Here is a 16,366-nt window from a genome sequence, read left to right on the forward strand (position 1 = left end):
GATCATGGTGAATTAGTGCTTAATTTGAGCACCATGCTCAGTCCCAGAACCTCTTTTCTGTGCTAAGGCAATGGAACACTTGCAGCGTCACCAAAGAAGACAAAAAAGGGTTTATGGAACTATCTCATCTAATTGCTAATGATCCAGAGGCATAAGAGCTGGTTTCAGGGTGCAGAGACACTTACTGTTTTGTCGATTCCAGTGCATCTCCACCTCTCTTTTCTGAAAATCAGGGCATATGACGCTAGTCAAACCCCACCCCTTTTTACTGTAAAACTTAGAGGGAGCAGCTTGAGTGTGTGTGTTTTTAAATTCACTTCAAAAAGATTTTGCAACTGATCGGCAGATCAATCCCCCCCTCCAGGTGTGGGCAATGGAAGCGCTTTGCTGTAGGCGACCGGTGTGCTCACAGCCTAATACAAGGGTCACATCTATTCCACATATTTAAAGCACATAGCTTCCCCTGAAGAATAATAGTTTGTCAAAGGTGCTGGGAACTGTAGCTCTGGGAGGGGTAAACTACAGTTCCCAGGATTCTTTGGAAGAAGTCATGTGCTTCAAATGTATGCTGTGGATGTGACCATAAACAGAATCCCCCAGTGAATCTTTGGGGGTAATCTTTCAGGGGCAAGAACTGCAAAAATAATAGGTATTAATATATCAATGTACAGCTTGATTCTGGGGCAACAGTTTACCTCCCATGGAATGTCTGGTTTGATCCTTGAATCTCTGAAGTATAGGGAATAGGGAGGATGGGCAGATTATTTTAATAGTCATGATCTCCGATGCACACACACGGTCTGCTTCCCTAACACATCCTGCATCTGCAAACCACCAGTCTTGATAGTAAATGCTTCTGAGTGTGTTCCACTTGCTGCTGTTCAGTAATAAGTTGCAACCAGGTGCGTGTGGGTGTTGTTATTTTTTTTAAAGAGGAAACTGTTACGGTCTGTTTGCTATGCTGTGCTTCAAAAGCCAGTGCAAGCCAGGCTCTGAGGGAGTAAATGACTGGAACATAGTGGCATAGGCTGTGCAAAACAGAAGTATTTTAGGTTACAATTGTTAGTGTTTTATGGTTAGTAACAGGTTATTATAAATTAAGTTTTAACATAGAATCATAGAATAGTAGAGTGGGAAGGGGCCTATGAGGACATCAAGTCCAGCCCCCTGCTTGTGAGTCACCGTGGGAGAGGTATCCTTGAAAGGCACCTCATAGATAGACAGATAAATAAAATCATGTGAATTATTGAGAATGTTGTGGGGGAGGGGAGGACAGATAGAGGTAGTACAATTAGGAAACCTCCAAGTGAATCTTCTCACTCCTGTTAGTAGGAAAACGTATAGGAGACAATTCACCCCTTCACCATCCACCTGAGGTCTGCTTCATTTATGCAGCTACATGCTTTACTCTCTCTCTCTCTCACTGAAATCAATGGGAGTTGGAAGTAGGTTGTGCCTTATGTTAATTATAGTTGTAAAAAGATGTGTCAATTGGTGGTATTCAGAGCTAGTGCCAGGCATGACTGGGCCCTTGGACACTAGCCTCTCCCGGGCCCATGGTACCATAGCCCAACACACACACCCCATACAGTCAGCACAGGGCTAAAAGCCTGCCTGTACACCCCACCTACCTCTTGTGTCATGTTAATTTATTATTTATTATATTTGTATCCCGCCCTTCCTTCCAGTAGGGGCCTGTGCCTGTCATCAACCAAGATGGCAGTAAGGACGGCAGTCCCTTAGAGAAGCCCTCGCTGCCATCTCAGGTGATGGCAGGCATGGGCGCACACAGCGTGCACAGCATTCACACCGACTGGAGAAATAGGTGGGGCATGTGGGCTGGCTTATTGAAGCCCACACTGGGGGTGCCTGGGAGCTCCCTCTCTGCGATCCACGGCAGCATCTGGTTGCAGGACCCGATGCTGTGGCGGCTCATGGAATGGGAGCGCCACCCTATGGAGGGGCCCTGCAGGGGCCCTCAGCCAGGGCCCAACCTGGCCGCCCTCTGACGCCAGACCTGGTGGTATTCTCCACAGACTGTAGACATTGCTAGAAGCCTTCTAAATTGTGCTGCATGCAGTTGCTCACCAAATACTTAACAATTGTTCATAATTTCTCATGAGAAGCAAGGACACTACCCCACGCAGACAGCAATTTTGCCATTCTTTGTTACGCAAAAAAAAGTCACAATGTATATAGCTACAGCTTTCTCTTGTAACTATAGAGACAGATGTTTTTGCAGTGGTCATTTTTAGCAGAAGTGCACATTTTTACATCTCTTTTCAGAAGTATAGGGAAAGCAGTACCTTGTAAGAAGAAAGTGCTGATGCAACAACAACACAAAATCCTCTCTGCGGGTGCCTTTTGCATTGCTTACGGGGTGTGCATCAGCTTACTGGGGCGTCCAGCTGGTCCTGCCCATCACAACTCCCTGCAGACTCTCTTTTGAGAGCTAGAAAACTTGTTGGTGCTTGTTGGTGTAAGATAAAGTGGTTGCAAGGCAGAGCAGAAATAATGCTTCTGACCTCAAAATACCTCACCGTTACAAAACAATATTCCATAAAGAAAGCCACAGACCTGAACTTACAAGATGGTTCATGACAGATGCTCTTGGAGGTCACTTATTCATAAGGTTGCCATAAGTCGTAATCGACTTGAAGACACATAACAACAACAAAACACTAACTCTGTTGACCACACACAAATCTTAACACCTTTTAAAAAAACCTGTCTACAAAATCTCTTTCAAGGCCCTTCAACCGCCAATTTGCATCTTAAAGCTGCTGCTGGTGTTCCTGCCATTGAGACCCCTGAATCCTCTGTCCTAGTGCAAGGCTTTACACAAGAGAAACGGAAGCTGCAGGAAGAAAAGTATGAGGAGGGTAAAAGGAGAAAGAGTAATGCAGCAGTCATTCTAGCTTTCCTGTGCTCTGTGCCCCACTAAACAGTAGCTTCCTGGGCCGAGCACCGAGATGCCACCTTTTTATGGACTGATGTCCTGCACCTTTAAGAGCTGCATGCTAGGACTAGGCAGAAAATCAACAAGTGAAGCTTGTTTCTGTCTTGCCTTTTCCCTATAAAACTCAAAATAGCATAACGCTTAAGATTCTACAACAAAGGCTCTTACCATATATGGAGCGAGAAATGCCAGACGCCCAAACTGGATTTAGAAAGGGAAGAGGCACAAGAGATCATATCGCAAACATGTATTGGATAATGGAATGGACCAAGGAATTTCAGAAGAAAATCACCCTGTGCTTTATAGTTTACAGCAAAGCCTTTGACTGTGTAAATCATGAAAAACTATGGAATGCTTTAAAATAAATGGGGGTGCCACAGCATCTGATTGTCCTGATGCGCAACCTATACTCTGGACAAGAGGCTACTGTAAGGACAGAGTATGGAGAAACTGATTGGTTCCCCATCGGAAAGGGTGTGAGACAGGGGTGTATTTTGTCACCCTATTTATTTAATCTATACGCAGAACATATCATATGGAAAGCAGGATTGGACCAAGATGAAGGAGGTGTGAAAATTGGAGGGAGAAATATCAATAATTTAAGATATGCAGATGATACCATACTACTAGCAGAAACCAGTAATGACTTAAAATGAATGCGGATGAAAACTAAAGAGGAAAGCACAAAAGCAGGACTACAGCTAACAATGACAACAGAAGATTTGTGTAACTTAAAGTTGACAATGAGGACATTGTACTTGTCAAGGATTATACCAATACCTTGGCACAGTCATTAACCAAAATGGAGACAATAGTCAAGAAATCAAAAGAAGGCTAGGACTAGGGAGGGCCGCTGTGAGAGAACTAGAAAAGGTCCTCAAATGCAAAGATGATCACTGAACACTAAAGTCAGGATAATTCAGACAATGGTGTTCCCAGTCTCTCTGTATGGATGTGAAAGATGGACAGTGAAAAAAGTGGGTAAGAGAAAAATCAACTTATTTGGAATGTGGTGTTGGAGGAGAGCTTTGCGTATACCATGGAGTGCAAAAAAGACAAATAATTGGGTGTTAGAACAAATTAAACCAGAACTGTCATTAGAAGCTAAAATGATGAAACTGTGGTTATCATACTTTGGACACATAATGAGAAGACATGATTCACTAGAAAAAACCATAATGCTGGGAAAAACAGAAGGGAGTAGAAAAAGAGGAAGGCCAAACAAGAGATGGATTCATTCCATAAAGGAAGCCACAGACCTGAATTTACAAGATCTGAACAGGGTAGTTCACGACAGATGCTCTTGGAGGCCACTGATTCATAGGGTCGCCATAAGTCGTAGTCGACTTGAAGGCACATAACAACAACAACAGTATTACCAGAAGGTCTCCCACCTTGGCACTGACTGAATCTGGATCTGCTTAGGTTCAAGCAAAGTTGCTGCAACAGTTCTTCAGATCATGCTTATGTTAAGGGGGTGGGGGAGGAAGAGCTCAGATATCTTTTGTGGTTGTGCAGAAGATTTTTGGCAGGTTGTCATGCAGGGGTGGGGAAAGCTGCAACTACTGCAGAATGCAGCAGCCAGATTAATAACTGGGGCTGGATGCACCTCTTCTGGCCCAACTGCCCTAGTTGCCTACATATTTCCAAGCCCAACTCCAAGCCCTGGTTTTAATTTATAAAGCCTTACACAGCTTTGGGCTACAATACTTGATAGAACGTGATCTCTCCCAATACATATCTATCCATGCATTAAAATCTTAATAGGAGGCCCTTCTCCACAAGCCACCTCTGAGAGGGGTTTAAGAGAGAGTGCCTTTTCGGTTGTGGCCTCCTGTCTATGGAACATTCTCCCCAGCAAGGTCCAGCTAGTGCCAATCTTTTTATTGCCAGGCTGAAATGTTCCTCTGCTTTCAGGCATTTGATTGGCTGTTTTTACTTATCATTAATTTTTACTTTGTTTTTGGTTAATTTTATATACTGCTGGGTTTTATCTTAATGTTTATGAGATGTATATTTTTAACACTATATGCACATGTTGTTATTTGTATATTGTACATTGATTTATATATTGTATTTTGCATTGCTGTAAGTCACCTAGAGTGTCCGTTAGCTCGGACAGATAGGCAACTAACAAATAAAATTTTATTATTTATTATTATTATTTTATTGTTTGGCTTTACACTATGGATGGTATTCAATGCTAATCGTACTCAGAATAAAGCCATTGAAGTTAACAGACATTACTAACTTTGCTTCGTTAATTTCACTGGATCTTCTCTGAGTAGGACTTAATTGAATACAACCCTATGTATGTTTTATATTTACACCTTGGGCCATTTTTGAGAGAGGCAACTAAGCAATTTAATAATAATCCTGCTTTTATATGGGATGCCTCTCCTCTGTTCCATTTAGTTACTATAGGCACTGTTTAAACCATCTGTGTGGATACAAAGCAGAAGGTATATAGCCTATATATAGGGAGAGGCACTTGGAGGGTTTTGTGCCTCAGGATTCAAAATAAACGACAAGCGGCCTTGAAGATTAGATAACAGCCAGGGAGTAGCGTAGTATCTGTTCGCCAAGCAAATCAGCTGAGAACAGTTGCTTAGAGCCAGGCCATTTTTACGAGCAACAGAATGTAACAACAAGCAACCTAAAAACCTTATAGGAATTAACCTCATAGGAATTAATCCTGTCTACAATTATACCATCAAACAATTAAGATAAAGAACTCATTCTATTTTATTTTATTTTCTCCTTCCTGTTCCTCCTTTTCTACTAAAAATAAATGGATAATTAAGCGGCAAAAGACAAGCTAGCAAGTTAGAAATTAAGTCAGCAATTAAGTTAGCAGCAAGTTAGTAAACTAGCAATAAAATTCTTTTTTGCATAAGCCGCTTTCTACTACCAGCTAAATTACGCCCAAGATTATTCTTAATTATTGCTGCTAAGGATGGTCCTCACGAGGAAAATGCACAAGGATGGGGCTAGCACACAAGATAATGAAAGTAAAATTAAGTTATCAGAGAAATTTTCACAGCCGACAGACCGGCTCTGTAAACAAAATATACAAGGTTTACAAACGAAAACTCTGAAACAACTTAAAATAACCCAGTTTTGCATTCGTAAGAACCCCACACAAGAATCTTCATTTGCCTTATCCCCCCCACGGACTATCCCGGATTTAAAGAATTTAAAAGACCCACAGCGTTTAATTAACTCCGACACAGTTTGTTCAAAGTCTCAACATAGAACTTCCTTTCATACACTTTCGGATTGGTCCCTTGATTCTAAGGTATTACATCAACTTCAGGACCCTCCTTTATCTACCACTCCTAATTTAGCGATCGAGCTAGCACAAGCTGATATGTTATTGCCCAAGGATAACGAGATAATTTCAGTAAATCCAGCGACTCTGAAGAAGAGACTCTCAGCCTCAATGGAATATCTTTCAGAAGACCCAAATCCTGCCCAAGACATCGATCCCTTGGAAACGTTCTCTACAGTTCCTGAAATTCCCTTTCTTTTCTTCCATTTGACATCATTTGCGGATCAATTAGGGATGATAAAAAAATTTCTCACAGAGACAAACAGCTTGTTAAGAACTTTAACAGAGGAATGTTTAAAACCCCCTCTTCTGGCCAACTCCACCTTAACTGGGGATCAACCCCCTTTTAAAGCTACTTCAACAGTGTCAAAAGAAAAAAAGTCTTATAAGCAAAATTCGAAGAAAAGACATTCTAGAAAATAGCAAAAAACAATTAAATCGAAAAATATAAAAAATTGGAAACATCCTAAATATAGGAAAATGAATTTCCATAGACTTTTTAAAGTACTTGAGGAATTACTTGCTATAGAACGATCTAAAGGAATTTCCAACCGGACTGACCTGTTTCAAGAACCAGGAGCATATATTTCCTTACCTCAGGTCCCTATGCGGCAGACAACTCCCCAGGCTCTATTATCAATTCCTGATGTTTCTTTTTCTCCTCATTGACCCTCAGATGGCCTTTCCACTAATGAAAAGTCAGATGTTCATACACATTGGAAATTACGACTTAACTCCAATACCTTAGTCCTGTCTCAAGTACCATATTGTTTTCCTTCTAATCGACACGATAATTGTAACTCGTTCAATGTTAAGACACATATTCATCATTTTTTGCAGACTCAAAATTTACATCTGTTCAATCCAAATGACTTAATTAAAGTGGAAATTCTGTCAAAAGCACAGCTTGGCATGTCAGTCTTACTTACTTTTAAAACTAGTAATGCTGTGACCTTACTTTTGAAGAATAGATATCACTTCAATAATTTGGACATCGGACTACATAGACACTTCATCAACGTAGCTAACCCTTGCCCTTAAAATGTCCTCTATATAATGCTCCCAGACACACGTTTTTATCTCCCTTTATTAACTCTAGAGCTGGGCTTTCCTCTGATGTTTTAATAGCCGACTTGTTGTCAGATAACTATGGAGTAATCACTATGGCTGTAGCCAATTTTGCTCTTGCTGCAAAGCATATTAGAATTCAATATTGCAAAACCTAATTGCATTGAATTTTAAATCGTTTTATCTCATAGGGAAGCCAACAAAATTGTGTACTACATTGTATGGTTTATCTCTATTTTATTTATTTTATGGAAACATGTATGCTATGGCCCATGGCTAAAAGCGAATAAAGTGTTGTTGTTGTTGACTGATATGATCGACATATCTTTGATAACCACCCCTAAATCTCCGTCCTCACTTTCTGAACAAATAATATCAAGTTGTATTAATTCTTTACATCCATCATGCTGAATTACTGAGCTACGGCCACATGAATCCAATAGACCCCCCCTTAATATCTCCTAGTTCCAAAAAGATGCTGCTCAACACTAATACAACTAGACCTATATCCACTGTATTAGGAAAAGGGATACATAACCGTCAAAATAGCTTGCGATTTTCAAATAGCCCTCGTCCACCCCGTTGTATTGTCACGCCGATTCGGGTACCTTTAAAAAAAGAAACACGCCATCTTGAAACTAAACTAAAACATTCGGATTACTCAGTTCTACTTTTTAATGCGAGATCAGTTAACCATAAGATTACAATCATTTATGATCTTATTAAAGATGAACATGCTGATCTTGCATGCATAACTGAAACCTGGTTGGAAGACACAGGGGGTGCTAATCTTAACTCCCTCTGCCCCCCAGGATATTCTGCCTTCCATCAGTCTAGATTAGACAATCGAGGAGGGGGAGTAGCTATTATTCATCACAAAGCTATCTCTTTATCTAGGCTATTACCTCAGCACCACTCTGGTTTTAAATCCCTATGTTTAAAATTCAACCATCAGAATCCTATTGTAATCTTATTAATTTATCGTTCACCTCATTCTTTAATAAACTCTTTATCTGAATTACTTGACTTAATTTCAGGACTGATGCTGGAGTCCTCTAATCTTCTAGTGTTGGGAGATTTAAACATCCATGCAGAATCTTTCTCCCTCGGATCAACAAAAAATTCCATGACTTTGATGTCAACCTTGGGATTCCAACAACTAGTACATACTCCAACTCACACTGCTGGCCACACCCTTGACCTCATCTTCCAGTCAGTTTCGGATACGAACGACTTTCAAATTGAGAACATTGTTATCTCCCCACTGTTTTGGTCTGATCATTATTTGATTCAATTCAAGCTATTATTCACACCTCCCCCACCCAAGACCCCGCCTCCTATCAAATTATATCGCCCCAGAAGAGTATTAGACCAAGCTGCATTTTTATCTAAGCTCAAAAACTACCCTGATGTCCATATGGGAGAACCAATCGACATTCTTACCAACACATGGAATAATAGGTTGACAGAAACAATAGACACAATTGCTCCTCTTCATCCATTGAAAATGGCTAGACCCAAACCTATTCCTTGGTTCTTAAAAGAACTGTTAAACATGAAGCGCTCTTATCGGCGTTTAGAACGTCGTTGGCAAAAGTCAAAGGACCCATTGGATCGAGTTGCTGTCAAAAAATTTGTCAAAACTTATACCTCTGCTAGACATGCAGCCCAAAGATCCTTTTACTCAATGGAAATTGCCTCGGCGAATAATCAACCAAAAGAACTTTACCGCATAGTGAATAATCTCCTGCATCTACCGCAACCTGTTTCGCATACAGTTCATTCTCAGACTCGCTGCCAAGAATTCGCTACATTTTTCGAGACCAAAATTGACCAGATTCGTTCTATTTTAGATCATACTGCCTTGATAGACGGAAATAATACTGCACCTGAAACAAACTGCTCCTGTCTTTTTTCCACCTTTCAATTTGTTTTTTCTGAAGACATCTCCCAATCCTTGAAGGGAATGAACTCTACCACTTGCCCACTTGATCCATGTCCTTCCTGGCTCATAAAAATATCTAGAGCTGAATTAGCTGATTGGCTTAGTGTGATTGTCAACTCTTCCCTCCAACAAGGTTATCTACCTGAATGTCTGAAGGTGGCAATTATTACTCCATTATTAAAAAAAACATCTCTTGATCCTACACTGTTAAACAATTTCCGTCCAGTATCCAATCTGCCTTTTTTGAGCAAAGTCATCGAAAGAGCTGTAGCCACACAAATGCAAACATTTCTAGACTCCACTAGCGGCTTCGATCCCTTTCAATCAGGCTTTAGACGGAATCATGGAACTGAGACAGCTTTAGTCACCTTAATTGACGATCTTTGACTTGAACTAGACAAGGGTAATTTATCCCTGCTGGTTCTATTGGATTTATCAGCTGCCTTTGATACTATCGATCATGACATCCTTTTGGATCGCCTATATCAAATGGGATTTAGAGGTATAGTATTGCAGTGGCTCCGCTCTTTTTTAGAGGGCAGGTCTCAGAGAGTTGCCCTCGGGGATTATTGTTCCACACCCTGGCCTTTACAGTCTGGCATCCCTCAGGGCTCCGTCTTGTCCCCAATGTTATTTAACATTTATCTCAAACCTTTAGGTAAGATTATTCGAGAATTTGGAATCCATTATCATCAATATGCGGACGATACTCAACTCTATTGCTCTTCTCCACCGAATGCAAAAGAAGCTGTTCGTCCCCTTAATCATTGTCTTGTGGCAGTACAGAACTGGATGAACAGAAGTAAACTAAAGTTTAACCCAGAAAAAACAGAGGTCATTCTTATCGGAAAAAGTCCTCCTCAAGAAACAGGCAACTTACCGTCACTAGATGGAGTTCTTCTTCCTTTAAAGACTCAAGTCCGTAGTCTGGGTATAATTTTGGATTCAGCTCTGACTTTAGAACCCCAGATTACGGCCGTTTCCAGAATTGCATTTGCCAAATTAAAACTTGTTCGTCAACTTCGACCGTTCCTGGGAATGTCTGACCTAAGAAAAGTTACCCAAGCACTAGTGACCTCGCGGTTAGATTATTGAAATTCCCTGTACATCGGACTTCCCGCCAAATCGCTTCGACCGCTTAAGCTGGTACAAAGAGCAGCAGCAAGAATGATTACCAGATCCAGCCCGTGGGTCCATACTACGCCCCTTCTCTATCATCTGCATTGGCTCCCCATTGGATTTTGGCACCAGTTTAAAATACTGGTTTTAACATTCAAAGCCCGACATGGATTGGCACCGACATACTTGACTAATCGTCTTTATGAATCTCAGTCTTCTCGCCCTATCAGATCGACCACCGAATCTACTCTTACTGTTCCATCGACGTTTAACCATTCGACATACGGCTATTAGAAATACAACTTTCTCGGTTGTTGCTCCCTCCTTATGGAATCAACTTCCGCCTGAGATACGACTTTCTTCTTCTATCATCGATTTCCGCCCCGGATTAAAACATTTTTATTTTACCAAGCTTTTAACGTTTGAAGGGAAATGTCTTAGAAAATTGTTTAGTAACAATATTTTTAACTTGTACTTTTAATTGTTTAGTTTTATTTGATCCTGTATTGGACTATGTTTTATTGTTCCTCCGCTCTGAATTCTAAATTTTTGAACTAGAGTGGAATATAAATTTGTTAAATAAAATAAATAAATAAATAAATAAATAAATAAATAAATAATTAAATTATGTAAATGTTTCTCAGTAAGGCAGTGATTCTCAAACGGTGCGCCCAGGCACACTGGTGCGCCCCAAGAGGTGGCTAGGTGTGCCTCAAATATTATGAAAGTATATCTTAAAAATGAGAAGAAACCCATTTGTATAGGGTAAGTAATAGTTTTCTATAGTTTAAGTTATTTTTATTCATAGTTTAAAATATATTAATATATTTTTAATTTTGTACACGAAGTACGCCAGAAATTTTTTATATGTTTTACAGTGCACCGCAAACAGTAAGGTGTGTGTTTGTATGATGTAACTGTGTACCAAACAAAGGATTAATTGGGTGGACTGGAACTTAAGAGAGCTGCCTTTAATCAGGTCTGATTTTTTGCCCATTTAGTCCAGGTGAAGGAAAATTTTGGCCTTCCAAATGTTGCTGAACTGCGAGTCCCATCAGCCCCAGCAAGCATGGCCAAGCATGGCCAGGTATGATGGGAGTTCTAGTTCAACAACATCTGGAGGGACAAAGGTTCCCCACACCTGATCTAGTTCAGTGGTCATCAGTATAGAATTGTGCTCACCAGTACCTCCCATAAGCACTGTTCTTCAACCTTGGGTCCCAAGAGATTGTTGGACTACAACTCCCATCAACCCTAGCCAGCTTAGCCAATGGCCAAGGAGGATGGGAGTTGCAGTCCAATAACATCTGGGGCCCCAAGGTTGAAGAACAATCATCATATGGGGCCTGCAAAAGATTGTGCTTTAAAAAGCTTGACTTGCTCATTTCTGCATATCAAGCTGCTCCTTGAATTATGGTTTAAAATCTGTACATGATAGGCAGCATCTTATAATTGATCAATTAATTATGACTCAGAATAAGTCGATTAATAACATAAGTTAGGAGTGCATGTATCCCCTGAAATATCCATGCAAAATCCAAACTACTCTTCCGCTCAGTTCCTGTTCAGGCTCTTCTACATTGAACACACCCAAATTTCATTGGATGCCAGGACTGGCCACCCACTCTCCCATTCATTCTGAACAGAGAACAGGAAGAAATAGCTTATTTCTTTGAGCAAGTGTGGCAATAACTAATGTAAGTGCCTGTTTCTATTTGACAGAGTGGCTGATGGGGGGGCAGGGTTCCCTGACTCTTCTCTTTTAGATGTTGTTACCATTTTGTGTTATGCCATGCCCCTGCAGCAGCCATTTTGTGACTGGCGCCCACATCACTGTCTCAGAATTCCAAATGCACCCACTGGCACAAAAAGGTTGGTAATCCCTGATCTTGCCCATCTCTAACTGGCAGAGGTCTTTCGTATCATCTGTTATTTGATCCTTTTAACTACGTCCCTATCTGAGCAGGGAGGACCTCACATCAGTGGTACATGCTCTGGTAACCTCGCGATTGGATTACTGCAATGCGCTCTACGTAGGGCTGCCTCTGAAGACAGTTCGGAAGCTACAGCTTGTGCAAAACGCGGATGCCAGATTGATAACGAGGACCAAGTGGTCCGAACACATAACACCTCTTCTGGCCCGCTTGCACTGGCTTCCAATTTGCTTCCGAGCCAGATTCAAAGTGCTGGTTTTGACCTATAAAGCCTTATACGGCATGGGACCCCAATACCTGTTGGAACGCCTCTCCCAATATGAATCTGCCCGTACATTGCACTCGACACTGAAGGCCCTCCTCCGAGCTCCGACCCACAGAGAAGCTCGGAGGGTGGTAACAAGAACTAGGGCCTTCTCAGTGGTGGCCCCCAAACTGTGGAACAGTCTCCCCGATGAGGTGCGCTTGGCGCCGACGCTCTGTCTTTTTGGCGCCAGGTTAAAACCTTCCTCTTTTCTAGGGCTTTTAATTTAACTTAATTTAGTTTTAAAGTGTGTTGTAATTGTTTTTAGATCTTTCATTCTCTGTACTTTTGCTGTATGGTATTATTGGATTTTATTGTATATATTTGTATTGCGTGTTGTTCACCGCCCAGAGAGCTATGCTAGTGGGGCGGTATAAAAATTTAATAAAATAAAATAAATAAATAAAATAATACAGATGCCAGGGAATTTAAGCAAGGACCCTTGTGTATGCACAGTATGCATTCTGCCTCTGAACTATGTTCCCTCCCCCAAAAACTATGAAACAAAGCCCTCTGAAAACCTAAAAGAGAAAGATGATGGGAAACGTTTCCACTTAATTCTTTGTTTTCCTTGTTGACATTCAGGTACCAATATAATCAACTTTTAATTCTGCTGAATTCAAAAGTAGCATAATTATGCTTTCTATTAAGTTCCTAACAAGGCTGCAATCCTATGCACACATATAGCTTGATCATATATATGTGTGTAGGTTGAGTAATCGCATTCTGGCCAGTCCAATGAACTTTTTTCCCAAGTGGGTGCAAGATTGTAAAACTCTCTGGGAGTAAATCCTACTAAATTTACATAAGACATGTACAGGCTCGGCCTGCCAACTTTGCACATTTTTTGTACCACCCTGTGAAGTTAAGAGCAGCAGAAGTAAAAAAAATATTCTGGACATGTTTGATTTATTTTTCAATTAAGGTTTAATATTCTTGATTTTGGGTTTACTTCAGTATAGTTTCTGGTTTTGCTGGATGAACACTGTGACCTCCTCCTCCCTCAGAATGTTTCTTAAATCTCTGAATGTAGTGAAACTGTGTGTTCTCTTCTTAATAGTCTTTTGAAAGGTTGCATGGTTCACTTAAAAAACTTTTTAAAGTTCTGCATTGGAGGCTATACAATATTTGACAGCTGATTCCCTTTACATGGTATACAGAACTGTGGTCGACAGATTCTTGTATAGATTAAGACAACTGATTATAAAGCCATTCAAATGTTAAGGGAGGATGTGGGGTTTATTTTTTATTATTATTATTTTTGTTTGTTTTGCTTTGTTCAGGATATGAGTGCTTGTGGGTTTTTCCAGGTTGCTAAGCCTTTCCGAAGCAATATAGGATTGCCCGCTTTTCAATCAGTCCTTGTAGCTGTGCCTATGAGAGTCAACCAATTCACAGGTGGTAATGTTTGTGCTTTGAAAAGCTTGTCATGCTGATTTCTGCATTATCAAGCTGCTCTTTGGACTATGGTTTAAAAATCTGTAGATGACAAGCAGCATATTATAGTTGATCAACTAATAAAGACTCACAAGCAGTTGGTTAATAACATAAATTAGGAGTACATATAGTTGCTTCTCTGTCAGCCTCCATTTGTGGGGAGAAGTGCCACAGGTTGTGTGTGTGAAGCTCCAGTTCTGTAAGCAGAGAGTCCCCAAAGAGGGTGTTTTGGGATGGAGCACCCAGCAGCTTTGGATCGGCTGACCCTACAGGTCTGCAGATCCCCTGAGGGGGCCAAGAATCTCATGCCTGAAGCTTCGTTGTTGTTGTTATGTGCCTTCAAGTCGACTATGACTTATGGTGACCCTATGAATCAGTGACCTCCAAGAGCATCTGTCATGAACCACCCTGTTCAGATCTTGTAAGTTCAGGTCTGTGGCTTCCTTTATGGAATGAATCCATCTCTTGTTTGGCCTTCCTCTTTTTCTACTCCCTTCTGTTTTTCCCAACATTATTGTCTTTTCTAGTGAATCATGTCTTCTCATTATGTGTCCAAAGTATGATAACCTCAGTTTCATCATTTTAGCTTCTAGTGATAGTTCTTGTGTAATTTGTTCTAACACCCAATAATTGGCCTGAAGCTGGTTTAATGAAAAATTGCAAGAAACCGTCTCCCTTCCACACACACCCCTTCTGCCCTGGCTGGCACAAGCGGTAGATCTGCCATGTTGCTCTGCCTCCCCAACCTCACTTAGGATTACTCTGAAATTTTAACTGGGCGATGGTTCTGAGTATGCATGATCAAAACTGAACTACACATGCTGCCCCAGAGTTGGCATGGCTAGCTTTCTTTTTAATTAGCAAGCTCTGCCTTTTACAACAAGGTGATGCTTATTTTCCCCCATAACATTTTATCTGGGGGAGATTCCCTTTCCCTAAGCTACATAGGTTGATAGCCTGTTTCTTCCTTCTCTGCTTGTGGCATATTATGGTCTAAAGACCATAGGTCTTCAAATGATGGTTTGGACAATTTCCCACTCTAGCCTACTGTGGCATTACCACCATTTTTCAAAAAGAAAAAGAGAGAGGGAGGCAGCAGCTAAGGAGGAGCGACCTCCTATACCTATCATAGTTTATTTCTTCATTGATAGAGCATGTGATTTGCACATAAAAGGTCCTTAGCATCTCCAGGCAGGGCTGCAAAAGACTCTGAAAGTCTAGAGAGCTGCTGCCAGTGTGTGCAGATAATGCCATGCTCGATGGACTAATGGTCTGACACACAGTATAAGGCAGTTTCCTAAGTGAAGAGGGAAAGCACCACAACTGCAGTTTTTCTTATCCCTGTGTGACAAGCAGCATGTTCCATTGTAGATTCTGTGTCATGAGTTGAAATTGGGAGGATTTTGTCTTGGGGTCAGAGGCTTGACTTAGAAACCTTCTGGTCTCTGTTCTGCTTCAATCTGCAATACAGTAGAAGAGCCTTGATCTAGCAAGGCAGCTCCATTCTGGCAGAGAAGCCTTCTTCTGCCAGTATCACCTCCAGGTTCAGGAGGAGCTTTGGGCAACCTTCATGCTCTCCTCCTTCAGCGAGCCTATCTCCTCACTGTGGTACAGGCTCTCCAGATGTTGCCAAATGACAATTCCTCTCAACCCTAGCAAGAATGACCAATGGCCAGGGATGAGGGGAGATGGTAATTCAGCAACATCTGGAGGGCCAAAGGTCTCCCATGCCATCTGTAGCAGGTCCTTGGGGTTCTTGTCAGTGGGTCCCTCGCTGTGATATGGCTCTCAGCAAATGCCTGACCATGCTGACCCTTGATGCAGGCCTATCTCTAGCTAGAGAAAGTTTTGGCCATGAAAGAATTCCTCATCCACCCACACATGTGGGAGGAATCTCATAGTTAGGGTTGCTAGGTCAGAAGCATCACAAACTCTGAGATTTCGGGGGCAGGCCCTGGCGATGTTATTAAGCATGATACACAGTTGCTTGGAGCATACCATTCAAACAAACAAAAATCTCTGATTGGAAATTAAGAAAGAAATCTTAGCTAAAAGAGGATGTTCCCAGGTCCAGCTGAAGTGACTGGACCATTCTTTCTCACCTGCTTAGGGAATCCGGGCAGGCAACATTTAATCTAGCCTACTTGCTTCTGGCAAGAAGGGTTCAAGTGCCCTCAGGCCAGGCCAGTTGCCAGAAGGCTATTGTAGAAACAAGGGAACCTGTGTTGTGGAGATGTTAGATGGGAGCACTCAGGAGTAAAGATGGATG

This window comes from Rhineura floridana, chromosome 14 (genome assembly GCF_030035675.1).
Source record: "Rhineura floridana isolate rRhiFlo1 chromosome 14, rRhiFlo1.hap2, whole genome shotgun sequence".
In the NCBI taxonomy this organism is placed as follows: Eukaryota; Metazoa; Chordata; class Lepidosauria; order Squamata; family Rhineuridae; genus Rhineura; species Rhineura floridana.